This window comes from Petaurus breviceps, unplaced genomic scaffold (assembly GCF_028583685.1).
Source record: "Petaurus breviceps papuanus isolate PSGF00001 unplaced genomic scaffold, PetGlider_PUasm1.0 91041, whole genome shotgun sequence".
Taxonomy (NCBI): Eukaryota; Metazoa; Chordata; class Mammalia; order Diprotodontia; family Petauridae; genus Petaurus; species Petaurus breviceps.
In genome coordinates this window covers 30,515,564-30,527,805 of record NW_027187400.1, presented here as the reverse complement: position 1 = coordinate 30,527,805, position 12,242 = coordinate 30,515,564, and positions in this window count along the sequence as shown.

Sequence of the window (12,242 nt, the reverse complement as noted above, 5' to 3'; positions counted from 1 at the left end):
TCTTTCTTTCTTTCTTTCTTTCTTTCTTTCTTTCTTTCTTTCTTTCTCTTTCTTTCTTCCTTTCTTTCTTTCTTTCTTCTTCCTCTTCTTCTTTTCTCTCTTTTTCTCTCCGTCTCTCTTTCTGCTCCTTCCCTTTCTCTCATCTCTCCTCCTCTATCTCATATAGAATTGTGATTGTGATTTCTTTCCAGTGAGAACTCCCAGAATGGAAATTCCCCCCACTTCTACAGATTTATCCCTCAGCTGGATATCTGTAATGGATGTTCTCTTGGAGAGTTGCCTGGAGGCACTGAGAAGTTAAGTAGCTTGCCTATGGTCACACAGCTTTACCTCCTAATTCAGTATTGATTTTTGACCTTTACTCTAACAGATCAATGGTCTAATTGCATAGAGGCAGCTGATTCAGAAATGATTCACCAAATCACAAAACTTTGGAATATAAAGTCACCTCCGTGACTACTGGGCATTGCTTCAGTCCAACCCCCTCAAAAATTTCACTTCAACATATTCAACCTTTGCTCCTGCTCTTCTAGTAAGGGCTAACTTTCCCTCTCGGTGGTCCATTCCACCTTACCACGAGCCTAATTTGCCTCTTTTCAAGTTGTTTCTAGTTTAATTCTTTAGGATCAAATAGCTGAATCCTTGACTGTTAACAGTCTTTCAAATATATGAAGAAAGCATACACTTATCCTTTCCTTTTCCTTTTCCTGCCCTGCTTCTGACTTTGTGAACTTCAACAGCAATCCATCAAAAAATATGCATTAGGTACCTATTCTGTCCTAAGCTCCTGTGCCTAGGGCGTCCTCACCCTGGTGTATCCTTATGACCTTCTTACTGTGGAACACTGTACTGACCTCTTCTTCCATTGAGGCCCCTTCTAGGGCCTCCATTTGGGGGAGGAGCTCAGGCCAGCCAACCTTCCTTCTCCTCTTTGCCATGCTTCTGACTTGCTGGACTTCGACCTGTGTTCCTTCTTTCTTTTCCCCCTTCCATCTTTGTTTTTAAGCTTTCTATTGTGTGTTATTTTTTGCTATTCTATTAGAATGTAAGCTTCTCCAGGACAGGGATTATCATTCATTTTGCTTGCATTTCTATCTCCAGATATTGATACAGCACCTGGTACAAAGTAAGCGATAACTAAACACTTTTTGCCTGCCAGCCCCTTCCCTCCAATCCTCTGGGCATGGTTCCTTTAATAAATCCTCCTGTGGCATGGACTCGAGGCCCTTCACCATCCCCATGGCCCTCCTCTGGACTCCCTCCAGCTTATCAGTGTCCTCCTCAAACCAGAAATGATCACAATGCTCCAGATGAGGCCTAACACAAAATATAGTGGAATTGTTACCTTCTTAATCCTGAAAACTGCCTCTCAGTGCCAGAATGCCATTTGTGGTGGTGGTTTTTGCTACTGTTACTGCTGTTATTTTGTTTTGTTATATGTTGACTGCTATTGAGCTCACGATCCATTAGAATCACTTGGGCTTTTTCAGATAAAGCAATGTCCTAATATGCCTTTCCTATCTTGATCTTATCAAATCAATGTTTTAATCCCAAGTGAAAGACTTTCCACTTCTCCCTAGTGAAAGCCCTAGTATGTCTCCAATGTAAGATATGAATGAAGTGCTTCTTGACTCCAGGACTGGTCGCTCTATCTGCAAGATGAAGGAGTTGGAGTAGACCTGTATGTTTCCTTCCAGTTTATATCAACAATACTATGGCATAGCCTATTTTATAAGTCAACCCTTTGCCCATTTTTAGAGTTCACCAAACATGATTCAGGACCCAGATTTCAAAAACTCCTTTTAAAAAATAACTCACATGGGGGCAGCTAGGTGGTGCAGTGAATAGAGCACCATCCCTGGAGTCAGGAGAACCTGGGTTTGGACTTGGCTTCAGACACTTCACACAAACTAGCTGTGTGGCCTTGGGCAGGTCACTTAACCCCAATTGCCCTTAAAAAAATAACTCATATGTAGAGAGTGTCTTCTTTGCAACTATTCCACGAGGAATTCATCTTGCCCACTGTCATCATCATCATGAGTGAACATGTTACTCCTATTTTACAGATGAGGAAATTAAGGCTCATAGGGATTAAATGATTTCTCCATGTTCACACAGCTACTGGACTGCCTTTCACCAAGTCTCATTCCACCCAAAATTAATTCTGTTTATAAGAATGAATACCATTTGAAGTGGCAAACAGGCAAAAAAAAGGAAGCAAGGAAGCTTCTTCTTGGTAGGAAATATTTTTCCTCTAATGAATACAGAGGAAGTCATCTCAGAAGTCATCAGTTACTCTTCCCAGGGAAGACAGAGAGGGAACATGACACCATAGAAAGAGCTCTGGAGTCAGAGTCAGGTTCAGCAATGGAATCTCAACTCTGATGTTTACTGTCTGTGTGACCTTCAAGAAATCACCCAAACACATCCTACTTTCTTCATTTATAAAATGAAGGGTCAGACTCAATGGTATTTGAAAGGGGAAATTAAAGAGTCAGAGGACTTGGGTTCAAAACCTGCCTCTCATATTTCCTACCTCTATACCCAAATGTGATAACATATGCAAAGGATGTTGCAAACCTTAAAGTGATATATAAATATTATCATTATAATTATAAATTCTAAATATTATAATTATAAATATTATTACACAAGCCAGGTGTAGATCAAGATTTCTATCATTTCTATAGTCTCTTCTGTTTCTAAATCCTATGATTCCCACATAAAAGTAACAGCTCAGCCAGATGATTAAAGTCCTAGACTTTGAGTCAGGAGACCTGGAGTTTACTTTCATCTCAGGCACTTAGTAGCTGTGAGAAATCATTTAACTTATATGAACCTCAATTTCCTCATCGGTAAAATGAGAATAACATGTTCAATGATGATGTTGTTGTTGATGATGATGATGATGATGAATTCCTCATGTAACAGTTGTTAAGAAGACATTATATACATGTGAGTTATTATTTAAAGAGAGGTATATGGACCCTGAACCATGATTAAGTGAGCTCTAAAGATGGGCAACAGTTTGACTTATAAAGTAGAATATGACATAATATTGTTGATTTAAGATCATAGGAAACTTAGAGATCTACTCCAACCCCTTCATCTTTCAGATGCGGACATAGTCACATAGATGTCATGTTTACAGGACACCAAAAAAGCTCTTTGGCTCTTTGCATTCCCTGAACAGAGCCTTAAGTAGTGATTTATTGGGGAAGGCGTGGGAGGAGATACCCAAAAACATCGTTCTGCCACTGCTAGGGAGAATGTTGGGGGCATGAGAAGTAGGGGTGGGTCAAGTCATGAAATGGTTCATCTGAGATGCATCTGTGCACAAGAAGGATGTGTAACCCCTAGAGATTTCCTATTTTAAGTGAGTTTCCCCTTAAATTAGGTGTCAAGCTCAGTTTCTATACTATAGGAGTGCAAAGACTGCTATTGCCCTCTAAATTCCAGGACCTTGGGTGGAAGGATCTGAATTGGCCACGTTTCCCCCAGATAATCATAACCCTTACAGAAATGTTTCATTCCTAGAGATCTCACATACATACATCTAGCCACCACTGCACCAGGGTACTTTATGGAACACTAGCCAAACCACAGGAAAAAGAAACCCCTGATGGCAAGAGGCTGATCAAATAATACCTGCCTCAGCCTGGGAATTACAGCAGAGAACCTGCCCCAGCTAACTAAACTCTTTCATATGGAACAGGACCCAGGCTGCTTAACAACTTCTAAATCATCCTCTATCTAATATCCAAAGACTCCTGATTCTCCAATGAATCTCTTCCATGGATTGTCAGTTTTGAACTAGATCAAGGGTCAACAAACTATGGCTTGGGAACCAAAGATAGCTTGCCCTCTGTTTTGTATGGTTTTGAATAAAATGTTATTTTTGTTTATTTGTTGTTTTTTGCTTTTTGGAGGGGGGAAGGTAGGACAATTGGGGTTAAGTGACTTGCCCAAGGTCACACAGCTAGTTTTTTTGTTAAGTGTCTGAGGTTGAATTTGAACTCAGGTCCTCCCGACTCCAGGGGCATTGTTCTATTCACTGCACCACCTAACCACCCTGGATAAAATATTATTGTATTTTAAAATGTAAAATCCGTTCTTAGCTTACTGATCATACAAAAAAAAGATGCAGCAGGCAAAATTGACCCTTAGGTTGTAGTTTGCTGACCCCTGGTCTAATAATAGCCCATTTGCTCCCTAACAGCTGCCTGCCAGTCATGACTACAGAGATTCTGATGTTGGCTTTAGTCACCATGACAACGGGGAGAAAAATGAATGAGTAGATGGAGAGCAACCAGGGTAGGGTTTGACCATTCTATAATATGCTATTGGAACTAAGAATGATTAGCCTTAAAAAGAAAAGACTTAAGGAGGATAAGAGAGATCTCTTTAAGGAACTGAAGACCTGTCATGTGGAAGAGGAATCATAAAGCAAAAAATAATTTACCTCTTTGGACATACAGGTTCCTATTGTATAAATTTAAGGGATTCGGTGAAATGACCTTTAAATACCCTTCTCTTTCTAAATTCACAACTAGGAACAATGGGTGAAGATTAAAAAGAGGTAGATTAGCTTCAATATAATAAAATATCTTCTGTATTTTGGGGCTCGAGGCCATTTGCATAAGGCTTTCCTCATCCATGGATATGGATCACTTAATTATCTGTCCTTGTAAAGGCAGAGTTGATGACAACTTGGGCGACAAAAGATCCTAGTTTGTCAGGCTTTGAGAGAGGACAAAGTTGGTTCCAGGTTTTTCTCGTGAAGAGTTCTACTGAGAGAGAAAAAGATTCTGAGAAGAAGCCAACACAATTGAGGTCCTAGATTTTGGCTTCTTCCTGGAATCTTTCCTTCTGTGGTTTTCTCCCTGAAGAGAGCCTGGAAACACTTGTGTCAACTCTCAAAGGTAAAAGCCAGAAAAAGCTAGATGTCTACTATCCAAAGCTTTCAAGAACTCCACCTTTAAATAGGTGTGGAGAATTGAGCAATCATTCACCACCAATGCAGAACCTTCTGAAAATAACTTGAGCTTGGGGTTCCATTTCCTAGCAATGTGAGAAATGTCAAAGGGGATTGGGCTGCCTCCAAAGGTTGCAGTGATACAGAGAAACTTTCACTCAGGTATAAATTTAAGAAAGTCTCAGTTCCCTTACAACAGGGTTTTTCATAGTGCAGTAGAAGAGGTGTTATATTTAAAATAAACCTGGCAAGGGGAGGGGGGGAAACAAGGGAGAGCAGGGGTGATACACTTTTAGTACTTACCACTGAGGGTCCTGAGACCTTACCATTACACTTCTACTTCATACAGAATTAGTCACCATGATGTAATTTACCCTTAAACATAAAACATTTACTTAATTATAAGGCAAAATCACAATATTTACTAGCATATATATAGAGAGAATATATAGAATAGAAGCAGAAGTAATAAACAAATATCAAAGTCAATTTATAAAATTGAGTCATATTCTCCAACCAATACCCATCGTCCCTGGGAGAAAGTCTGCACATACTTAGAGAAACTTGAAGTGGGAGGGACAATTTATGACTCTGGATGGTAGTCCATAATACCCTGGATATTTTCAGATAACTGTCCACAATACCCATTACTTGACAAATCCATTTTTCTGCTCTCTACTCCCATTCTGGTCTTCACAGCTCTTCTGAAGAGAAAAGTTTCTTTGTTACTCTCAGTCAACAGAAGAATCAACAATTTCTTTTAGTACATAGCCACCATTTGCAGGGTACAGAGAAAGTGTTACACTCTTTCAATGAAAAGCAGCACTTCCATTAAGCTAGAAAATGACCAGACTTCAAATCTGCTCTGGGGATTTCAAGTTGTAAATAGTGATAAAGCCAGGTAAACTTTCCATTTTCAGCTCTCAAAATAGCAGGGGATTTTGCTTTTTCTAAGCAGTTCTTGGAAATGCTTAAACTATTCTCACAGCAAAGCAGTAGTAAAACTTGTTTTTCCCTCTCAAATCAGAGAGAAGAATAGAAGGTAACAAAGTCACCCCTCAAAGGTTTCCCTCGTCTTAGACAATAAATGGTGCTCAAGACCAATAAGCCAACTTTCCATACTACAGCAGGATTCAGCTCTTTCCCAATAAGCTTCCAGCAACTGTAAAGCCTACCAGGCTTCAGTCCTTTCAACTGCTTTTATTTTTTTTTTGGAGGGGGAAGGCAGGGCATTTGGGGTTAAGTGACTTGCCCAAGGTCAATCACCTGCACCCAACCCATCCTATCACCTCCCATCGCCAAATTCCCCCACATTATATGTATTTTGTCTTCTGTAAGCAGGTTTTCTCAGTGCCTTTTGAGCCCTCTGTTGCTAACTCCTCTCATACTCAGCTTCCTCCATTTCTCTTTATCTGTTTTTCAGCTAGCTTCTTCCTGTATCTTCTTTTGTCTTCTAATACCTAAAATCATGGCTTTCTCATAAGCAGTGACTCATCTGTAACATGATTTGAAGCCAACATGTCTATTTTTCTTTCAAATTTAGCCATGTCTTTCTATAATCTTCCCAAAATCCCCAAACAGTTATTTGATTTACTATGTCTCAGTTATAACCTTTAAAAGCTGAAAACAGTTACATACAAATGAGCTGGTGGACCACAATGCCCTGCGGCTGTCATTAACTCAGCCACTGCTCTACCTTCAAACAGGTCTTCTCAGGCATTTCATTTGAAAGGAAGTTCTATTCCAGGTCCTCAGAACAGTCTGTCTCTCCTCAATATTTTATCTAAGAGAATATGTTTGTTCTCAAGATGAATTTTATTAGTTTCCTTACACAAATGTTCTTTTTCTTTCTCTTTCAGGAACCAAAATGACAACACACAAAATGGGCATGACCTTACACAGTAATGCTAACTGATGTGTCTGCCAGCTCCACAATAAAACAGAGGCACAGAGTAAAACCTGCTGATTTGTTCAACTATGACAAGATATTCAGTAGACACATTAGCCTGAGACAGTCAGTATCACCAGTCAGAAACTCAGGTTCAGAACAAGCCAGAACAAAGTAGCAAGGTAGTTAAACATTCATACCACAGACATGGGTTTCTTCAAAGCCATCGCCAAGTCTACACAGGTCTACATCACGTCAAGATAGTGTGGTACAGTGACAGGGTAAAAAGAAAACTGGATTTGAACTCAAGGGACCTGGGTTCGTGGCTTTTCTTTGTCACTATCTGTGTGACTTTTGGTGAAATAATTAAATTTAATTAATTTATTGAACTCTCTCAGTCTCGGTTTCCTCATCTGTAAAATGAGGGGGTTGGGTCAAATGATTACTAAGTCTTGTTCTTTTCTGTGGTTCTAAATGTATGATCATACAATCAGAGTTCAGATACATGCATCAGGTTTCAAAAAAAGATTAGCAGAGAGTGAAGGACCCCAGACAATGATGTCTTGGAAGCGGCATCCAAAATACGTACCCATCAAGAAATTCTTCTGGGGCGGCTAGGTGGTGCAGTGAATAAGATCACTGGACCTGGAGTCAGGAGGACCTGAGTTCAAATTCAACCTCGGACACTTAACACTTACTAAGCGTGTGACCTTGGGCAAGTCACTTAACCCCAAATGCCCTGCCTTCCCCCTCCAAAAAAAAAAAAAAAGCAAAAAGAAATTCTCCTTGTCGCAGTTGCTCTAAGGAAACGTTAATAGAACCTGACCCCACTTGGCAGAACATAATATCAGGGCCTACTCTATCCTACTTTCTAGTTTGCAAAACACTTTTTATACATTATCTCACTTGAGTATCACAAGGTAGTTTTGATGTTTGTGAGGTACTACAGACTTTATTAACCCCATTTTATAGAGGGATAAATTGAGACTAAGGAATATTAAGTGACTTTCCCATCATCAGAGAATTAGAACTGAGTGTTTGCGACTTGAACCTAGGTTGGGATAACTCCAATTTCAACACTGTATCCATTATATTAAACCATCTCTCATGGCAGAAATTATGAACCAAAATCATGCTCCTCTGATGACCTTCCAATTTCTAGTCCAAATACCATCTCCTGAAAGTCTTTCCTGACCCCCCTCAGGCAGACAGGAGCTTTCCTTCCTCAGATCCTGCATTGACTCGAACCTCTCATGCATGTAATACACTCCACATTGCCTTAGCTGTTATTCTATCAAGTGTTAAATGCAATGGCAGATGTATTTCTAATAGGATATAAGGACATATCCCTTCCCTCCATCAGGAAGACATAGTCTTTCTTCACAAGTAGTATCAAACTTGTCTTTGAAACTCTGCTTTCCTCTTTTTAGAACATCCTGGACATTGGCAGATGGAGAGGATGATTTTGGATAACCATATTATCATGTTGTACAGACCCTTAGGGATATTGTCTAGACATCCATCTACTCTGCTCATGCAAGGTCTAGCCTTGTCTACTGTCCTTTCCTTTCTAGAATAGGGAGGAAATATCACCTCCAAACTCTCCCGTATCATAAGTTGTTAAGGTACCCAAAACTGAACTGTCTGCTTCGAAATCTTTTTGAGACAAATCCCTTCACCAGAGATTCTGCCCATCTCTTGGTCATAGACTCTCTAAGCTGGAAGGGACTTCTGGCACCATGTAGTCCAACCTGTACTTGAACAAAATTCCCCTTCTACAACACATCTAAGGATAGGCTGTGCAGCCTTTTTTTCTAGTCTCTAATAAAGGGAAGACTTGCTATTTTCCAAAATTATACTTTCCGTTTTCTGAGCTTTCTATTATTTGCAAGTTTTTGCTTGTTTGCTTGCTTTTCCATCAAGCCTCAGTCTACCTGTATCTAGCTGCTATCCATTCCTCCAATTTCTACCCTCTGGGAACATACAAGACAAACCTAATTCTCTTTGCCAACATCAGTTCTTTCAATACTTGAAGAAAGCCATTTTCCTCCACCCCCTTCATCTCTTCTCAAAGCCTTTTATTATCCAGAATAGAAAAGTTAACTTCCATTAATTTATAGGTTCTTAATTTTTATGTTTGTCCCAATCTGCTGAAGCCTATGAATGCCTTCTCAGAATTATATTTTTAATTACACGTATTTTAAAATATCAAATAGTATTTGGAAATAATGGTCTGCAGACCTTAAAGTACTATATGAGTACTAGCTACTAACATTATTATTATTAATATAAATAAGATTACAAAGGAAACCTAGGGCAGCTAGGTGGCACAGTAGATAGAGTGCTGGCCCAGAGTCAGGAAGACTCATATTCCTGAGTTCAAATCTGACCTCAGACACTTCCTGTCTATGTGACCCTGGACAAGTCACTTAACCCTGTTTGCCTCAGTTTCCTCATCTGTAAAATGAGTTGGAGAAGGAAATAACCAACCACTCTAGTATCTTTGCCAAGAAAACCCCCAAAAGGGGTCACAAAGAGTAGGACATTACTAAAAAATGATTAAGCAAAAGCCATAATAAAACAAAGGAAACCAATTTTATTGCAATATAGTTATCAAAATGTTTTAAATGCCATGCTCCCTACTTAAGAGTCACGACTTTAATTGATCTTCTTATAGTGCGGATGTAAGGCCTTTCAATCATCCTCCACCACACTGAATTTTGAGGGAGGGAGCATGCTAAAGAAAAAAGCATGTTGGATTTGTAATCAAAGGACATGGGTTCAGATCTCAGTTCTGCTCACAATGAATTACCTTTGGGAAAGTAACCTAACCTCTCTAGGATTCAAATCCTCAAGCAGAACATGACAAGATCGGGCCAGTTGGTCTCCAAGGTCCATCGTACTTCTTAATCTATGAGGCATCCAGGTTGCTCTCCACTGGGTTCACTCTACATTGTCTTATATCCTTCCTAAAATGAAAGCATTATAGCCCTCAGCCCACACCACTCCAACGCTAAGAATCCCAAGTTCCAAGAACCCAGAACTGAATGTAGTCCTGGAGATGGGTTGGTGCCATGGGTAGAAATAGCAATAGGAGTGGATCTAAAGAGATAGGTAATAAGCTCCAATTAGAAAGTGTTGAGTTGAGTGGTGATTAGTTCTAAGGGAAGGGATTTTCCTTCCCATTCCCTTCATGCCCAATGGGTCTGTTCCACTCACAACCTACATAGCCCTGTGAGGATTTGTTCCATGTTGTCTCCCCCATTAGACTGTGAGCTCCTTAAGTATGGACTATTTTTTTGTCTTTTTTTGTAACCCCTCCCACTTAGCATGGTGCCTGGCACATAGTAGGTGCTTAATATAGGGCAGCTAGGTGGTGCAGTAGATAGAGTGCTGGGCTTCAAATCAGGAAGACTCATCTTCCTGAGTTTAAATATGACCTCAGACAGTTACTGGCTGTGTAACCCTGAAAAGTCACTTAATCCTGTTTGCCTCAGTTTCTCATTTGTGAAATGAACTGGAAAAGTAAATGGCAAACTTGTCCTGTGTCTTTGTCAAAAAAAAGGGGATAATGAAGAGGCAGACACAATGAAATTACTCAACAGCAACAATAATAGGTTTATATATGTATTGATTACACCTCTCTTTTCTCCAACCTGAAACAAGAAGCAATCATCTCCTACCAACTTCAGTAGGGGTATCAAACATGTTGATGAAGCTATTGCCCCTATTTCTGCAGACTCTTCATTGTAAAGTCATACTAACTTTTCCCCCTTCTTTAAGGACAAGTCTTTGTGAAAGGTAATGGCTAAGTTCACCTATCTAGAGAAAAATCTATTTAGCAAGACCTATTACTCTCCAGTAACCATCAGAAGTCACCACTATGCCATGCGCTATTCCTTGTCAGGGCATTGTCACTAGCTCTGGAAAGACAAATGAAATGTTAGCAATGAAACCCAGCACTTCTCTGGGTAGAGAACTGTGGTGAAAGAAATCATCTCTGCCCCTACCAACAACTATTTCAGCTGAAACTGGATATTCCCAAGTACAAATAGAATCCTGTCCTTTTCTTTGGTCTGACATTCAGGAAGGAAGGGCTTGGAATTCTTCATTCATATTCCCAGGGACCATAGATACAAATAATGCTCCCCCCCTCCCCCCGCCAAGAGTTCCCTATTTATTTGCTATGAGAATTTAGCCATCGGCTAAAGAAAAGGATTGTTACACAATTCATGGTACTGGAATGAAACCTAAGAGACATCTGTGATCTGGAGGAGAAATAATAACTTGTATATCCTGTATTTATTGTAGCAAATTCATCTATACCAAGAAATTGTGAAAGAAAATAACCCTAGACTAATTTTACTATCATTATCATGGATACTACTGCCCCCCCCCATCATCATCATTTACTATTACTATCACTACTACTACTACCAATGTAGGGGGAAGTGTCTAAACCTGCACTTTAATTGAAGTAGTATATTCCCAGTGTGAAGATTCCCTGCACTGATACAGATGAAAAACTAATCTTTGGTTTATTGACTTGAAGATTTTCCTCAGGTAATGAGAAGTTACATACCCTGCCCATAGTCATAATGTTAGTACATATCAGAGCCCTGAACTCAAGTCCTCCTGACTCCAAGGCACAGGTGTGCTGGATTCAGCTTGAACCAGCTCACAAGAGCTAATTGTTAAATTTTCAGTGGAATAATTTACACCCCAGAAATTCGTCAAATGCTGCAAATCAGGACTTGGTTTACCATCTTGTTGGCTGTCTAGATTGAAGAAAGTGATGGAGGAAATATTGATAATAGAAATTGAACTTACAAGTGTGGTACATAGACATTTTCTTTTTTTGGAGAGCTGGTTGTTAAACATTTACCAGCACACCCCTGCTCCAAAGTCTGGTCTTTATTTATCTCATTTTGCCTTTTTGATTATTATTTTTGTTATATATAATTAATTTATAAACAATGTCTATATTATATTTATGTTATATTATAATATTATTATGTTACAATTCACAGACGAAGAAATTAAGACCCAAGTAAACTGGCTCACCCAAAGTCACTGAAGTCATCAAGGGTAGAACTAGAATTCATTTCTGGCCCCGTGACTCCAAATCCCTCATTCTTTACACTGAACTGTTCAGACATGAGGATTTGAACTCAAGTGTCCTGACTCTGGGCTTGGCATTCCTCACTGTCTCTTCTTGACTAAATGGTTGATGGTTGGGTGAAGAGCAGGCTGTCCTTTGGAAGATTCTGTCCCCTGCCTCTGCATCTAGGCACAGGCTGAGTGAGCCTGAAGCCAGCTCTCTCTGTCTCTCTCTCTCTCTCTCTCTGTCTCTCTCTCTCTCTCTCTCTCTCTCTCTCT